The following is a 17,274-nucleotide window of genomic DNA, read 5'->3' on the forward strand; positions in this document are numbered from 1 at the left end:
TTCTCGCAGACTTCGTCAATACTCCGCCAGATGAAAAGTTCTTAACGTTAGTTGCGTTCCCGGTTCTCCAATGGATTGCCCTGCAATAATACCTACAGCTTCTCCCAATTCAACCAGGTCACCATGAGTGGAGAGAGACAAGACACCTTGAAATAAATAATAGTTCCAATGGAACCTTCTGTTCTACCGGGGATTGGTCGTTTATCCATGAGCCAAGCCATTACTTTCTATTCGTTATTATCTTTATTACTATTAACAAATTAACAACTCAAATGACCACAACAAATTATCTTAAGAATCAAGCATTTTGTTTCCGCCGAGCTAAAACAAGATGTAAATGTCTCTAGTAATTCAGAATATCAGAATAAAAGGGTTTGCTTTGACTGTTAGGAGCAGGTAACCCGTTCCCTGTGTCTTTGTTTCTATTGCATTCTATCTCATCGTATCACATTCTGTTCTGCGATATTTGAGAATCACCGTCAATACCTTGGTGTAGGTGTCAGGATAATCCTTTGTTCCATAGTCCCGGCTATTTACAACCACCAATTAAGAATTCTCGATGTACTAGTACTAGCAAATGCTTCAAAGATGCAATCATCGATTCTCCCAAGAGGCCACAATTACCGTGAGCAAACACATTAATTTAATGACGAGGAGCGATTTTTCTATGCTACTAATACTTGTACTTGCTCGCTATTCGCCCAAGCCCGGGTGAGGAAGAGTTATGAGCGAAAACAAAAAAATATGCTTATTTTATTTTGTTTTGGCGTGTAATACTATATATAAATAGAAAATAGAAAAGTAAATATACGATAAATAATAAATAAAAGGCCACTCCATTTCGGCAAAAGACCCACATCCAAGTTCCATAGCTTTGGGTCTGCTATCCCGATCATGATTTTCCTACCCTTTTTATTTTTTTTCGGTTAATGAATAATTTGTCCACACCATAGATTGAATTTGAAGGGATGATTTGTGAATCATCTTATTACTGATTATCGAATCTTTTTTAGTTTCGCCCAATTCATATGGTTCTCTCAACCCAAAAAATAGAATTGGATTTATTTTTGAAAGTTCTTTTATTATTCTTTTTAGAAATAGAATGTTTTGAGTGATCCATTTTTTTGTTTCTTTTGAAGCTTTTCGAAACAATTTAGATTTTTCTTTTAGAATTGTTAAAGCTATAAAACATTTCGCTTTCCATTTTTTATTTTTTTAGTTCTTTAAAAATAGGCTCAAAAATGAATGCCGCTTTCGAGGAGAGCCGAAAGGTAGTTCGGTTTCCATTCCCCAAACGTTAAAAAGCCAAAATCATTCTTTTGACCTTTCTTTTTTTCATTGGATCTTTATGAGAGGGTTGTAGTTTAAATCAGGCTCTGTGAAATAGGATCTTTATTTGAATACCGCTCATTAACCGCTTTTTGGAAATTCGCTTTATAATTGAACACCATTATAAGTGCATTTAACATACATTTCTCGATTCCAATCTGTTAAATCCTCGCACCACTCAGAAATTGAAATAATAACATACGGGCAATGTTTTTTACTATTATCGTGAAGGTAATATTATATATTTTCTAAGAATTGATTGGGTTATTAACACGGAGCCGCTTATTACTTGAGCAAGTAAAAGACTATCCCAAGCTTCTGCTATTTCTATCCTCATTTTCTCTTTTCTTTTGTATTTTTCTCTTTTGGCCTCGTCTTTTTTCTCAATCTTTTTTTCTGTATAATCAGAAATGCGAATCATAGTATTCATTGTTATGGGAATGATAATGAAAAACAGGAGATACTTTTTCTAGAAATATGGACAAATGGAAGTTTAACTCCGAAAGAAGCATTTCATGAAGCTTCTCGCAATTTGATTGATTTAGTTATTCCTTTTCTACATACGGAAGAAGAAAACTTACATTTAGAAAACAATCAACACGATGTTACTTTACCTTTTTTTTCATTTCATGATAGATTAGTTAAACTAACAAAAAAGAAAAAAGAAAAAAGAAATAGCATTGAAATATATTTTTATTGACCAATCAGAATTGCCTCCCAAGATCTATGCACTTCCTCGGGAATGAAAAAAATTTGATCTACTTTAATTTGGTATTTTGGCTTAACCTTTTTGACTCCTCGATACTCAATCACATCCTCCCTTTTGACGATTGAATGCGCCCCTAGAGTCCCATATTTAGTAATTCCTGAACTCTTTCCCATATTTAGTAATTCCTGAACTCTTTCTTCTGTATCGAGGATCGTCAAAAAGGTTAAGCCAAAATACCAAATGAAAGTAGATCGATTTTTTGCATGTCCGCGAAAATTTATAGTAGGTGCGAATTCTCCCAATTGATGTCCTACCATACGATCCATTATATAAATGGGCAAATGTTCTTTTCCATTATGGATAGCGATAGTATGGCCGATCATTGTGGGTATAATAATCGAAAAAGATTAAATATTGTATTAGATTGAGAAATAGGAACTTCGAATCTTTTTCTATTTACTTTATGTATATCAGAAAAAGATTCGAAGTGGATTTCTCGACCCGTGAAATGAAAAAATAGCCTCTGGAGTTTTTTTGTTTTATATTCATCTGAAGGAAATATGAGAAAGAAAACAATAATAATAAATGACATATATATGGATGGTATGTGAATCCCTACTGCTTATATTAAAACTTTCCAAGGCCCGCCTCATGGCATCTAGGTTGAAAGAGATAAATTGAACAAGTATGGTCGCCCCCTATTAGGATGTACTATTAAACCTAAATTGGGGTTATCTGCTAAGAACTACGGTAGAGCAGTTTATGAATGTCTACGTGGCGTGCTTAATTTTACCAAAGATGATGAGAATGTGAACTCCTAACCATTTATGCTACTGGAGAGACCGTTTTTATTTTGTGTTTGAAGCAATTTATAAATCACAGGCTGAAACAAGTGAAATCAAAGGGCATTACTTGAATGCTACTGCAGGTACATGTGAAGAAATGATCAAAAGGGCCGTGTGTGCTAGAGAATTGGGAGTTCCTATAGTAATGCACGACTACTTAACAGGTGGGTTCACTGCAAATACTAGCTTGGCTCATTATTGCCGAGATAATGGTCTACTTCTTCACATCCATCGCGCAATGCACGCAGTTATTGATAGACAGAAGAATCATGGTATGCACTTTCGTGTACTAGTGTAAAATCTACACTAAAAAAATTGAAAAAAGAAAATTTTCTCCTATCAAGAACCTTTTCATGGCCATACATAACATAGAAATCACACTTGGAAGGGGTGGACAATTAGCTAGAGCAATGGTGTCATTGTAAAACCGATTGCAAAGGAGGGAAATTGGCCACATTAAAATTACCTTCCTGGGAGGTCCATTTGATATCCAAAACCGCCAAAGAACAATCGGACAGGTGGGGAATGTTGGGGTGAACTAGAAAAGTTTGGGTAGAGCCGGATCTAAATGTTGGCTAGGTAAGCATCCTGTAGTAAGAGGAGTAGTTATGAACCCTGTTGCACTTATTAGATATCTATTAGATATATAGAATCGCTTAGATATACTTAGTATTTAGATATATGAGTTAGTTCGGCCAATCTTCTTATACCTTTTGTTAAGGATATTGAATAAAACATATCTATGTAACCACGATTATATGACCAATCATATATCAAATATATCATTTTATCCAATAAAATTCTTTTAGGACCCCTTTTCACAAATGAATTTAGTAAGTAAAGGTTTTTCTCATGAGTAAATTATTGATTTTTTATGAGTCCTAATTATTATTATTAGGCATTCCTTATAAATATAAGTAATAAAAAAATGGACCAACCCTTATTCAATAAGTAAAAGCCTATTTTTTTCTAGTATTTTATTTACTAGCGTGTTTATTTACTAGCGTATTTATTTACTAGTGTATTTGCTCTTTCTTTCCTTTTTTTAATCCCAAGGTATCATTTCTAACACATTGGTGGGGCAGGCTCAGACACATTGAGTACACCCAATACATGTATCATAAATTTTTACTGAATGTGACATGGGATCTATAAATTTTTGAACATCATAAAATTTCAATCTAGTAAACTTGTAAATAAATATAGTTAAACAACATATGAATCAACGATTTACCAGAAATTTTCTAAAAGAAAACTTTTTGGTGGAATAGTCACCTTATGTATAATATCTTCACTCTCAATAATTACATACAAGTCTAAATAACATAAAAAAGCAGGATGCCCGTGATGTGTGCGTGTAGGATGAACCAAATCCTCATTGAACTTTATTTTTCCATTAAAAGGGGCTCGGACATGTTCTGCAGTACCCCCTGTAAATACTCCGCCAGTATGAAAAGTTCATAATATTGATCGGATAATATTGATCGAAGGTAAATATGATATAAATATAAGTAATAAAAAAAATGGACCAACCCTGAATTTTAAGAAAGAGATCTAATTGAGAAAGCTCTTGAACAGAAATAAGGAATCCCAATTTTTGATAATTTTGTCATCATCTAATTGTTTTCGCATGGGCCCATTCAACGATGTAAAATATCACAATGTGATAAAACAATCAATTAAAAAAGATCCTCTAATTCCAATTAAGAAACGGATGATCAGTGCAATGGGATGTGTCTATTTATCTATCTCTTGACTCGAAATTGGAGTAGGTTTGAAAAAGGATCTTAGAGTGTTTAGGGTTAGGCCAAGAGGTTCTCTTAACGCCCTCTTTTATTTTCTTCCCATCGGAGTTATTTCTTTTTGTTCGTTCGGGTTTGATTATGTCATAGCTCTATAATTAATTCGAATTAGGTTTATCGTTGGATGAACTACATTGCTGATATTGATAGTCTGATGCAAGATTGCTTTGTTATTTTTTGCTTCTACTTCTATTTGTGATTTGCCATAGGCTGCTGGAAAAATCTTGATTTAAATTGCTGCCTTTTCTTTGATTCTTGTTTCTTTAGTACCTTTAGTCGTCCCTATCCGCTTGGGATCATGTCTTCTTAGGACTATTCTGGATGTACAATTCAATTTCGGTAGTAATATTCCATTTCAGTTGGAAAATGTAGTCAGATGTTTGGGGTACTATAAGTGATCAAGGGGTGGTAACTCATATCACAGGAGGAAATTTTGCACAGAGTTCTATTACTATTAATGGGTCATGAATTATAGTAACTCGGCGAGATCATTTGATTACTTCTAACTTCGAAATTTGAATATTCTTGAATAATCCTGCTCATACTTGTTTTAAGGTCAATCTATTTACTCGCCTAGATAATATTTTTCCTTGTTCACTAATAAATCAACTAATTAAACTCATGTTTCTATAATCAATTCGATCATCCGATTGGATCGGGGGCAAACGCCTACGAAAAGATTGCTTGGATTTAAGAAAGAGTCGCTTGGATTTATCCATGATTTCTTTATTCCTTATTTCTAAAAAGAATCCTATCCCTATCTCTATTTCTAAAATCCTATTTTGAAAATTCAAATTATAGAATTAATATAATAAATAGTATTTGGTTTGTTTATTTTATTATTATTTATCATTTCAATATATAATTTAAATATATATAAATTTTAATATATTAATAATATATAAATAATATTAACAATATAATAATATAGAAAGCAAATATGCGTTATATAACTAATTATATACTTATACTTAATATATTATATACCTAATGTCATATTTTCATATTCTCGAAAAGTGGTGACATACGAGCACTTGATTCCATTTATTTCTTTATCTCCCCGTTAATTGTATGTTTGTAACAATAAGGACAGAATTTCTTCAATTCCAATCGACTAGGTGTATTGTGTCGATTTTTTTGAGTAATATACCTGGAAATACCCATTGATTCCTTATTAACGCCATCCAAGCACGAATACCTTCGTTTAAAAGAATATTTTTGGTGTAGAAAGTCTCAAATTCAGGATCTTCTGCACGGATTTCGGGAAACGAAGTCATAGGCACGTGGGTTCGAGCCGCACCGACTACTCCAAGAGCACTCATCCATAAACCGGTTACTAGTACAAATAACATAAAGAAATGTAACCAACGTTTATTGGAAAAAGCAACCCCAAAGATTTGGGACCAAAAGCAGTTAGCAGTGACCATTGAATAATTTTCTTCGGCTTGAGTTGGGTTAAAAGCACGGAATGTATTTGCACCATCACCATATTCAAATAAAGTATTCTCTACAGTAGCACCATGAATAGCGCATAACAGAGCCGCGCCCAATACACTGGCAACTCCTTTCTTCTTTACTTAAAGATTTTAATTCCTTCCCCACACCTGACGACCCCTCTTCCAATTGTTTACTTTTTTTTGATTTCTTGTTTTGTTCCACGAGGCCACGACCACGGTTCCACAGGCTACAACCACCATCAGTTGTTTAAAGTGAGATTGTAGTTTTTTTTTTTGGCTTTGTGCGTGTGAGTGAGTGAGTGTTTTCAATTTTTACCTTTACATTCTAAAAACAATTACTGTGCTCTTTTTGAATCTTCTTCTTGCTTCTTACGGAAAGAAAATTGAAATTCCACCTTTGAATTTGATTATCAATACTAGAGGGAATCCCAACTGAGTTAACTCATCACACATTTAACAAATTCTCATTTGAAAATCGCCTAGCCTGCCTGCCTTGTATGATTTAAGGGTCTGTTTTTACTAATCAAAGTTTCCAGGTTTCTGTTATTCTTTCTTATTATTCTAGGTTAATTAAATTAACCATTAGTAGCAGGTTTAATTTCATTTAAGTCATGCATATATATACACCATTATTAGCAAGTTTAGCTTCATTTAAGTAATGCATATGTGACAGCCCTAATGTGACCCTAGTCGAAAAGTGGTTTTGGGACCACAAAACCGAGTCATAAAAATAATTAACTGTTATTTTCTATGTTTATTGTGCATGAACATACATATGTGAAAATTTCTTACTTTAATTTTGTCAATTATATATGAAATTATAAAATAGGACTTGTGTGAGAAAAATGAAAAGTGGTAGGCAAATTTTTAAGATGGTATATAATGAATGTATTAAAAGGAAGGGTTTTGCATGTCAAATTAACCATTTTGTTATTAGTGGCTGGCCATGTTGTAAGTTAGTATAAAATATATGAATTTTATTTTAGCATTTTCCATTATTAAATGGTTTTAAAATATAGAATAATAATAGTTAAAGGAAGGAAATGGGTGAAAGAAACAAAGTCTTTATTCTTGTTTCTTCTTGGCCGATTCTAAGGGGGAAAAAGGGAGCAACCATTCGGTGATTCTAAGCCATAAATAAGGTGAGAAATTCATGTGAATTCTTGAAATTTTAGATAAATTTGAACTAGTTACCAAGTTCTTTAGGTAACCCATGTTAGAAATTTTGATTTTGGGATGACTAGAACTTTCGGCCATAGTAGTTATTGAGGATTAAGGTTTTGTTTCATGTAAAATTGGATGAATCTTGGTGTATGGGTGTTTGAACTAAACTAATGATCAAATAGATGCATAGATACAAAGTGAGAAGAATCGGCTATTATGTTTGATACTATTGCGAATATGAAAATGTTATACTTGAATAATGTATGTGGTTGGAGTTGATAATATGAAAAGAATGCTTAAATGTGTTATAATTGATTAGGCGTTAAATTAAAAGTCGCTAAAATTTTCATTGTTTTAGCCGAATATGTGTTTGTTTAAAGAAGGAATTGTTGAAGAATGTATGTGAACTTGGCAAGTGTATTCGGCTTAGTACATAAATGATGTGAAAATTTTGGAATTTATTTTGATTATGTGTATGTATGACCAAGTATAACCGCCACATGAGTAAAATGAGTACTTGATGTTATATTATAATTATTGAGCTTAAGTATATGGATGTATGTATATGTGGTCATATAATGGCGTTTTGGTTTGAAAGTTGAATGATGAATTGTTATTTAAATTATATGAACATTCGGCAAAAGTAGCCATGGTGTATAAAATTGTATTATTTATGAAATTTGTAAGTTTAAAATAAATTGTGGAAATGATAAATTATAATAAAATGAGTTTGATATGTGATTGCCGAATGTGATTAACAAGTAAACATTATTGGTAAAAATATTGAATACTTCTACTTGTATTCATTAAGCTCAAGGGCAAGGGGGATCAAAGTTGGATCGGGGAAAAGAGAAAGCAATAGAGTAATCAATCCACAACCATTCCAATATACCGAGGTAAGTCTTTGAGTAACGGAACTTAGTTTATGATTTTATAGGTATCATATAAAAGCATAGTAGATAAGTTGTGATCTTATGGTTCTATATAAATTACATAGTGAAACAAATGATTTTTATTTTATATGACTTGGAGCTGAATGGTTAAAGAATTCATGTGGAATAACGAAATGAAATCGTATTACTTGTATGTAACTATTGAGCCGTAAGAGTAAGGGTTGATAAGCATGTTGAACTTGTTTTCTAGTAATGCTAATGGGTTATGATATATATATGTGCATAGCATTCGTGCTGGTTATTATAACCGGGTTAAGTCCCGAAGGCATTCGTGCGGGTTATTATAACCGGGTTAAGTCCCGAAGGCATTCGTGCTGGTTGTTACATCCGAGCCAAATTCCGAAAGTAATTATGTTTGGAAAGGTGCGATTCTGTCGTAATAATTCCAATTAATGTGCTCATAATCCCTAATATGACCAGGTATGGATCGTATATACATTGGAAAAATTTTGTACAGTATAAGTTGTGATTATGTAATCGAATAATGCTCTCCGGCCATTCCTTAGGGTTATATGAAGTCTATAGCTCACTCAAGTTACATGAAATTGATTCAAATGAAATTTAGTTAAGTTTGACTTCGAATGTGTAAACATATTGATAGAAGTGTAAATTAAAATGAATATGTGATCTTGTGCATAGACATTTATTTATCCTTATGAATGCTATTTCTTTTGTGTTTTTGTTTCAAATGATTTCCTTACTTATAAGCTTACTAAGCATCGAAACGCTTACTCTGTTGCTTAAATTCTCTGTATTATAGATTTTGTTCGTTAGCTATCGGACTCGGAAGTGTCAAAGTCAAAGTCATCCACACCATCTAAGCCCCTTTTTGGTACTCTTTTAGTTGAACTTTGATAATGGCATGTATAGGACTGACCTTTGTTGTTAATTAAGTATCTTTTGGTAATGTATACTCGTATAGCCATGCGAAAATGGCTTGTATATTTTGAGTATAGCATTATAATCATTTTATATATATGATCTTATGATATGGTTATTGAGTGGTATGGAAATGCTTGGTAATGATTAGCCATTAGAATGGCTAATCATGATCATATTTGGTGCTATGTATGTCAAATTGCTAGTTAATCCATGGAAACCATGAAATAGGTAAAATTTACCACAAAATAGATTCAGACAACAGTAGTGACGTGAATTTGAAAAATCACTAAAAATAGTAGAAACGGAATTAAATAATGAATAAGTTATGAAATCGAAGCTTGATGAGGCTATTTTCATATGGAAGAAGCAAAAAAGGTATATGAGCTACATTTTATGAGATGTTTAAATTTTTGTGAAACACAGCCAGAGCGATTTCTGGATCCCCTGTTATGACTTTGGAAATTCACCATAAACTTTACAAAGATAATTATAAGTCATGATTTATATGTACAGATTTAGTATTGAGTCTAGTTTTATTAGAGACAAACGGCATAGTCATTGAAGCTCTGTACAGGGAGATATCTGATTTGAAATACACAGAGGTCAGAGTAGTCAAGCCTTGAAACAGGGGAGAATTTAACTAATAAACTGTATTAATTGGCCAGACCAAAAATTCTAGAAAAAAAATTAGTAGATAGATGTATGAGTCTAGTTTCAGGAAAAATTTACGAAACTGGATTTTGAGTTTTGGAACTCGAGATATGATTTTTAAAGCGACTGTGATGCAGTTAGCCAGCTTATCTGGAAATTTTAAAATGAATTAAGTCCGTTAACACCTCGTGTTCAACTCCGGCAACGGTCTTGGGTACGGGGCGTTACAGCATATATATTAATGCATATATATACTGTTTTATGTTTAGCTTCATTTAAGTCATGTGCATATATATATATTAATGCATATAAATTCCGTTTAGCTTCATTTAAGTCATGCATGTATATTATGTATTTTATAAAAACCAATTCAAAGTAAATTAATCAACTCTTTAAATAAATTAATTTTGCAAAAGCAAAAAGAAACAAATATAACTACTTTAATGCAACATTTCAGATGAAGACCAGGCCATGGATGGAGTTGTTGTGTTCCAGTTTATTAAAGTTGAAAATGAACGTGACCCATTGCATTATTTGTTTATGATAAGTATTAGTTAGGCATGCACTTTTTGATCTTAAACAACACGTGAATCATAATTCTTCAAATAGTGTGTTTGAAAAATAGACGAAGACACAGTGCATCAAATGTGCCAACATTAAAGGAAAAAAATGCTTTACGCTCGCTAACTTGTCACTCAAGTCTTCAACTTAATCCAATTTGTTATATTGTAACAAAGTATGTATTGGCCAAAACTAGAAATTACAGACCTTTAACATGTTGATGCCTAATAATGTTATGCTTATTACATTTATTTAAATAGTAAGTGACAAACGTGATGGAATTTTAGTTCATTCAAATTCTATTCCTAAACATGCGGATGAGAATGATTTGCAGGCTAAAATAATTTGTTAATCTCTATCCATTATAAATATTAGTTGAAATGATTGGAAATCTCATTCCAATATCCCAAAATAAGTGTTATGGACTTATGGCTTCTTTCATCTTTGACTATTGATTTATTTTATATTATTTATTGTAAATTTTATTTATTATTATTATTATTTATGTGAACCACAACTCTTCAAATAAGAGTTTTAAAATTTTGACTTTTATTCTCATTTTTAAAAACTTTTGTTACGTTTACTCAATTATAAGTTTCGTTAATATATTCGATAAGTTAAATTAGTATATTTTAAAAGTAAGTTCCTCCATTATTTTTGTTTTAAGTTAGTTTTGAATGCTTTAATTTGAATTGCTGATGGATATTTATGTGGAACATATCTATTAGTATAAAACTTTGATGGAATTATGGCCATTGACCATTTTGTAATTTTAATTGATTATATTTATTTTTGTAGATGAATGACTCAATATCATCCCAGAAGTCCCAACAAAAAAGCATTACAAGAAGCTACACCTACTTTTCCTACTAAAGTTGTTCGCACAACAAAGAAGGGAAATACTCGAAGAAAGAACAAACCAAGGGCACCTTGTTGACAACATTTTAGCAAATACTCAACAGAAGATGGGGAGAATAGGGCAAAGTGTAATTATTGCGATGTCACTTACACAATGGAAACTGGGGCTTCTACCACCAATCAAAATAACCATTTGAAGACTTGCTCCAGAAAACCCTGAGGTAATACCTCTGATCTTAAGTAAGCAGAACTTGCATTTACAAAATCTAGCTAAAAAAATGTAGATATGTCAACTTGGGTGTTTAATCAAGATGATATTAGAATTGCATTGATTCATATGATCATTGTGGATGAATTACCTTTTAAATTTGTGGAAGGGGAGGGTTTTAAGTTCTTTATTTCTATAGCATGCCCAAGGTTTCATCTTCCATGTTGTTGGACAATTAGAAAAGGTTTTCCTGATTTATTTAATTCCATGAAGAATACATTTAAAGCAATCTTTTCAAAAGAGACAAGTAGAATTTGTTTGACGATAGACACTTGGACATCATTGCAAAGGATATCCTACATGGTTCTAACAGCTCATTGGATAGATGATGAGTGGAAGTTACAAAAGAGAATTATAAAATTTTTCCCAATTTTTGCTCATAGAGGTGAGAACATTGGTCAAGCCCTTGAGAAATGTCTTCGGGATTAGGGGATTGAGAAGGTCTTTGCAATTACTATTGATAATGCATCTTCTGACAATGTTGCTGTTGATTATTTGAGAAAGAAGTTGATTCATCGAAAAGCTTATGTTACGAATGGTAAATATATACATATGAGATGTGCGACACATATTATTAATCTCATTGTTGAAGAAGGCGTTAAGGGTGCTTCTATATCTGTGGATCGAGTTAGAGGAGTTGTGAGATATATTAGAGCATCACCATCAAGGTTATCTAAATTCAACCATTGGCCAGAAGAAGAAATGGTAGGTACTAAGGCTCATATATGTCTAGATGTGCCTACTAGATTGAATTCAACTTATATGATGTTAAATGTGGTTGAAAAATATGAATGTGTGTCTGAAGCTTATGTTCATGATGATCATAACTTTTTTCGAGACCTTAGTGCTGGATATGGAGTCCCCACATGTGATGATTGGGAAAATGTTAGAAGAGTTATGAAAGTGCTTGAGCTTTTTCATAAACTTACATTGAAGTTGTCTGGATCATTACATGTCACCTCTAATACTTTTTTTGAAGTAGACACAGATGTGTATTGTCTTCTCGATGAGTAGAAACATTGTGGGGATTTAGACATAATGTCTATAGCTTCAAAAATGAATGACAAGTACAAGAAGTATTGGGGTGATTCAAAAGTGGTAAACTTGCTTATTTATCTAGTAGTTATCTTTGACCCACGGTGCAAAATTGATGTTCTTACATTTGGAGTCAACTTTCTTTTTCCTACTATTGCAGATAACATTATTAGGATGGTCAATAGAGAATTGCATTATTTGTTTGATGAATATTCTGCAATTGTTGAGGGAAATCATCACATGAATGTTGAAGTTGAATGTAATTTTCCTACTAGAGCTCCAAGTTCAAGTGAAAATGAAATAGATCAAGTAAAACCGAAGATAGGCTTAGTCATGCAACAATATATGAAGAAAAAACAAACGTGTTGGCTTGGAAACTAAATATGAGTTGGATAGATATTTGGGAGAAGATTGTGAAAATAATTTAGATTCATTTGATTTGTTATTGTGGTGGAAAGTTAATAGTCCAAGATTCCCAATTGTTGCGCAAATGGCTCGAGATGTGTTATCCGTTCCTATCTCAACCGTTGTATCCAAAAGTGCTTTTAGCATGAGTGGACATGTTCTAGATAATTTTAGAAGTTCTTTGACTCCTTTTATTGTAACACCCCTAACCCGAGTTTGATGCCAATACCTGGTACGAGGCATTACCGTTCACAAATCACATACATACGTACAAGTCAGATCATACGAGCCAGTTAAAAATTAAAACTTTTTCAAATTTTGTCTAAAATCCTGAATATAAGCCTACGAGGCCTCAAAACATCCATTGAAAGCCATTCAAAATCAACTCAGGTCCTTAAACTGACTTTATAAAAATGACCCTTAAAACAGGGCACATGCCCGTGTGGAAGGGCAACACGCCTGTGTGGCCACTATGACATGGCCATGCTGATGGTCCATGTGGTTCACATGGCCTAAGCATAAGGGGACACGCCCGTGCCCCTAGCCCATGCGAATTAAATCCTTAAATTCGAACCTGCAGGGGTTTTCACACAGCCTGACACACGCCCGTGTCCCTCACACGACCACGACACGCTCGTGTCTTAGCCCATGTCTAAAAACCTTGACATTCTATTTCTGACGTCAGCATCCAATTTAGGGCACACAGGCAAGGCACAGACCCGTGGCCAGAGGCCGTGTTCTCCACATGACTGAGACACTTGGTCGTGTCTTTGCCCGTGTGTTTACTACCATGCATACTGATTTATCAATTTAACGTGTAGGGGACACACGGTTGGATAACACGCCCATGGGGTTAACCGTGTGACAGCCCTATAGTGACCCTAGTCGGAAAGCGGCTTCGGGACCACTAAACCGAGTCACCAAATTATTTGAATGTGATATTTATGGTCTAAAATATGTGAATATGAATGTGCGAAAATTTTTAAGCTTCGATTTAGTTAATTACATGTGAATGTAGTACATAGGACTTGTGTGACACTTTTGAAATATGATAGGCTAATCTACAAGGATCAAATAGTGCATGTAATCAAAAGGGAGGACTTGCATGTCAAATTTTCCCCCCCTAATTACTAGTGGCTGGCCATGACAAAGGGTGATGGGCAAAACATGTCATAGACATGTTGTGTTGGTGCATCATGGGAGGAAACAATAAAATAAAGTTAGTAATAAAGAAATGGGAAGAAAAAAAAAAAGGGGTCTCATCCATGCCCCCGTATTGCCGTGAGTTGAAGGAAAGAAAAACAAAAAAAAAAAGAGTGTTCATCCTTTGGTTCATCCTTGGCCGAATAGAGAAAAGAAAGGAAGGAGAGGAGCTTGAGAAAATCGGCTATGGTGATTTGCTAGACTAAGGTATGTTTGATGTTGTCCATGAGATGCATGCATGTTTTAGTTGTTAGCTTGAGTTCTACCTAGCCCATGGTCTAAATCTTGCTATGTGATGAAGATGATACTCGGCCATGGGTGTTGTTTTCTTGGTTGGTGTTTGATGTTATGGTGGTTCACTAGATTAAGGGATGTGTTATGTTGCTTGAGGTGTTAGATAAATTTGAACTCATCACCAAGCTCTTTGAGCAACCCAAGTTAAAAGTTTTGATATTGAGGTATCTTGAGCATTCGGCCATGGTAGGAAATAGAAGAGAAATAAGGTTGTTGTTAGATGAAGTAGAGTCTAACAAATGAGCTCAGATGTGCATTAGTTGCTAGATGGAGAAGAATCGGCTAGCAAGTTGTGTGCTAAGGCGAATATAATTTTGTATATTATGGGTAATGCATGTGTTGAATTAATGGAAAGGGAGAGGATGCTTTAATGGTGTATATATGTGTATTAGCCAAGTTTTGAACTTGAAACAAATGGTGTTTAGTCAATACAAGTGACCATACTTGTAGAATGTATTAAGTGTTGCAATCGGCCTTAGCATAGATGTGTATGTTCGGCCACATGAATGAGTCCATGAGTTGATGTGTATGTTCGGCCATAGGTAGCCTATTGATGGCTTTAGCTTGACTTAGAAAATTCGACTAAAGGGAAATATTAGCTAGTATGTTGAATTTGATTCGTGATTTCGTACATATGTGACTCTAATGTCTAATGTATATATGGGCTAAATACCTTGAGCTTCTCTTTTGATGTTCGAATGAATTGTGTTAAATTGCTTGATGTGATTAAAAATGCGTATGATCATTGTGTATTTGAGCTAAAAGGTGGCCATATGACCTATCAAACTCCTTGTCATATTCGGCCATAAGCTAGCAAAATGAGACTTTAATAAGTTAAATTTGTTTGAATTAGCTCAAGAGCTTAGAGGACCACAGTTGGATAAGGGAAAGGAAAAAGTGATCGAATAGCCGTTGAAGCTGTTCGACAACATCCGAGGTAAGTTTTCGAGTAATGGAACTTAGATTATGATTTGATTAGATCATGTTTTAAGCAAATCAAAATCATGCTCTTTGTGTGTGGCTATTGAGCCGAAATTGCAAGTGTGAAAAGTGCCTTGTGTTTGAGTTTTGCTAATGAAAATGAAATACGAATGTGTCATGATTTATTGATAAATGTGCATGGTTATTCGAATGATTTTCGGGCTAAGTCCCGAAGGCTTTGTGCTAAGTGACTATGTCCGGACTAAGATCCGAAGGCATTTGTGCGAGTTACTAAATCCGGGTTAAGTCCCGAAGGCATTTGTGCGAGTGACTAAATCCGGGTTAAGTCCCGAAGGCATTTGTGCGAGTTACTATAATCGGGCTATGTCCCGAAGGCATTTGAACGAGTAGCTATATCCGGTTAAACTCCGAAGGTACGTGATTCGGGAATGAATGAACTTGCTGTAAAAATTTCAGTTAATACACTTGTGAAATCCCAACAATGAGGTATGTTTCGTATGTGCTTTGAATTAGTTGAGCCCTTACAAATAAGTATTCGCTCAGTTGATAAATGAGCTACCGGCCTTTAGCTAAGTTGATCTTTGTGTATGAATATAAGGGTTGGTAATGTGAAGTAAGTATGATATTGAGAATTTGTGCATATGAAATTATCTGTTTAGCTACATAAATGCTATACTTTGGTTGTGTCTAAATTCATGACTCAAACTTACTAAGCATTAAATGCTTACTCCGTTTCTTTGATTCTCTATTTTATAGATTTTGGTTCTTCACCTATCGGACTCGGGATTTTTGAAGTCGAAGTCGCCCACACTATCAAAGCTCCTTTTGGTATATTTTGGTTGAACTTTGAAATGGCATGTATAGGACTACCCCTTTTTGTTATGGGTCATCGACCCCTTTGGATTTGTATAATTTTGGATAGCCATGCGAAAATGGCTTATATATGTTTTGAGCATAATGTTATAATCATATGGTATGGAATGGTTAATCACTATCATAAATTGTGCTATTTATGCAAAAAGGGCTAGATGAATCATGGAAACTATGAAGTAGGTAAAGTCTACCTTAAAGGCAGGTGCTGACAGCAGCAGTGATGTAGATTTGAAAATTCACTAAAAATAGTAGAAATGGAATTAAATAGTGAATAAATTATGTAAATGAACCTTGATGAATCTATTTTCATAGGAAATAATGAAACGATCATATGAACAGTATGTTAAGAGATATTTAAGTTTTCGTGAGACAGGGCCAGAACGGTTTCTGGAGTCTCTGTTCCGAATTTAGAAATTCATTATAAATTGACCAGAGATAATTAGAAGTCATGCCATATATGTAAAGATTCATTTTCGAGTATAGTTTCTGTAGAAACAAACGGCATCAGTATTGAAGCCCTGTACAGGGAGATATCCAAGTCGTAATGCGCAAAGGTCAGTGTAGTCGATCCCTGTAACATGGGAGAATTTAACTAATAAACTGTACTAATTGGACCGACCAAAAATTCTAGAAAAAAATTTGTAGATGCATATATGAGTCTAGTTTCAGGGAAAAATCACAAAACTGATTTTCGAGTTGTGGAACTCAAGATATGATTTTTAAGGTGACAGTGACACAGTTAGCCAGCTGTCTGGAAATTTTTAAAATGAACTGTGCAAGTAAGTGGATTAAGCCCGTTAACCCCTCGTGTCCGACTCCGGCGACGGTCTCGGGTACGGGGTGTTACAAACCGTGTGTCACACATGGCCTAGACACACACACGTGTGTCTACCCGTGTGGATAAAATAAGGCTATTTACCAAGCCTTTTTGCCACCCTTACTTGCACTAACCTACGTAACCTCTAACATGACAAATCCACACAACAATACAAGGTCTAATCAGCCACACAAGGCATTATCTCATTCATGCAATTTACTCATCC

The sequence above is a fragment of the Gossypium arboreum genome, chromosome 3 (assembly GCF_025698485.1).
Source record: "Gossypium arboreum isolate Shixiya-1 chromosome 3, ASM2569848v2, whole genome shotgun sequence".
NCBI lineage: Eukaryota > Viridiplantae > Streptophyta > Magnoliopsida > Malvales > Malvaceae > Gossypium > Gossypium arboreum.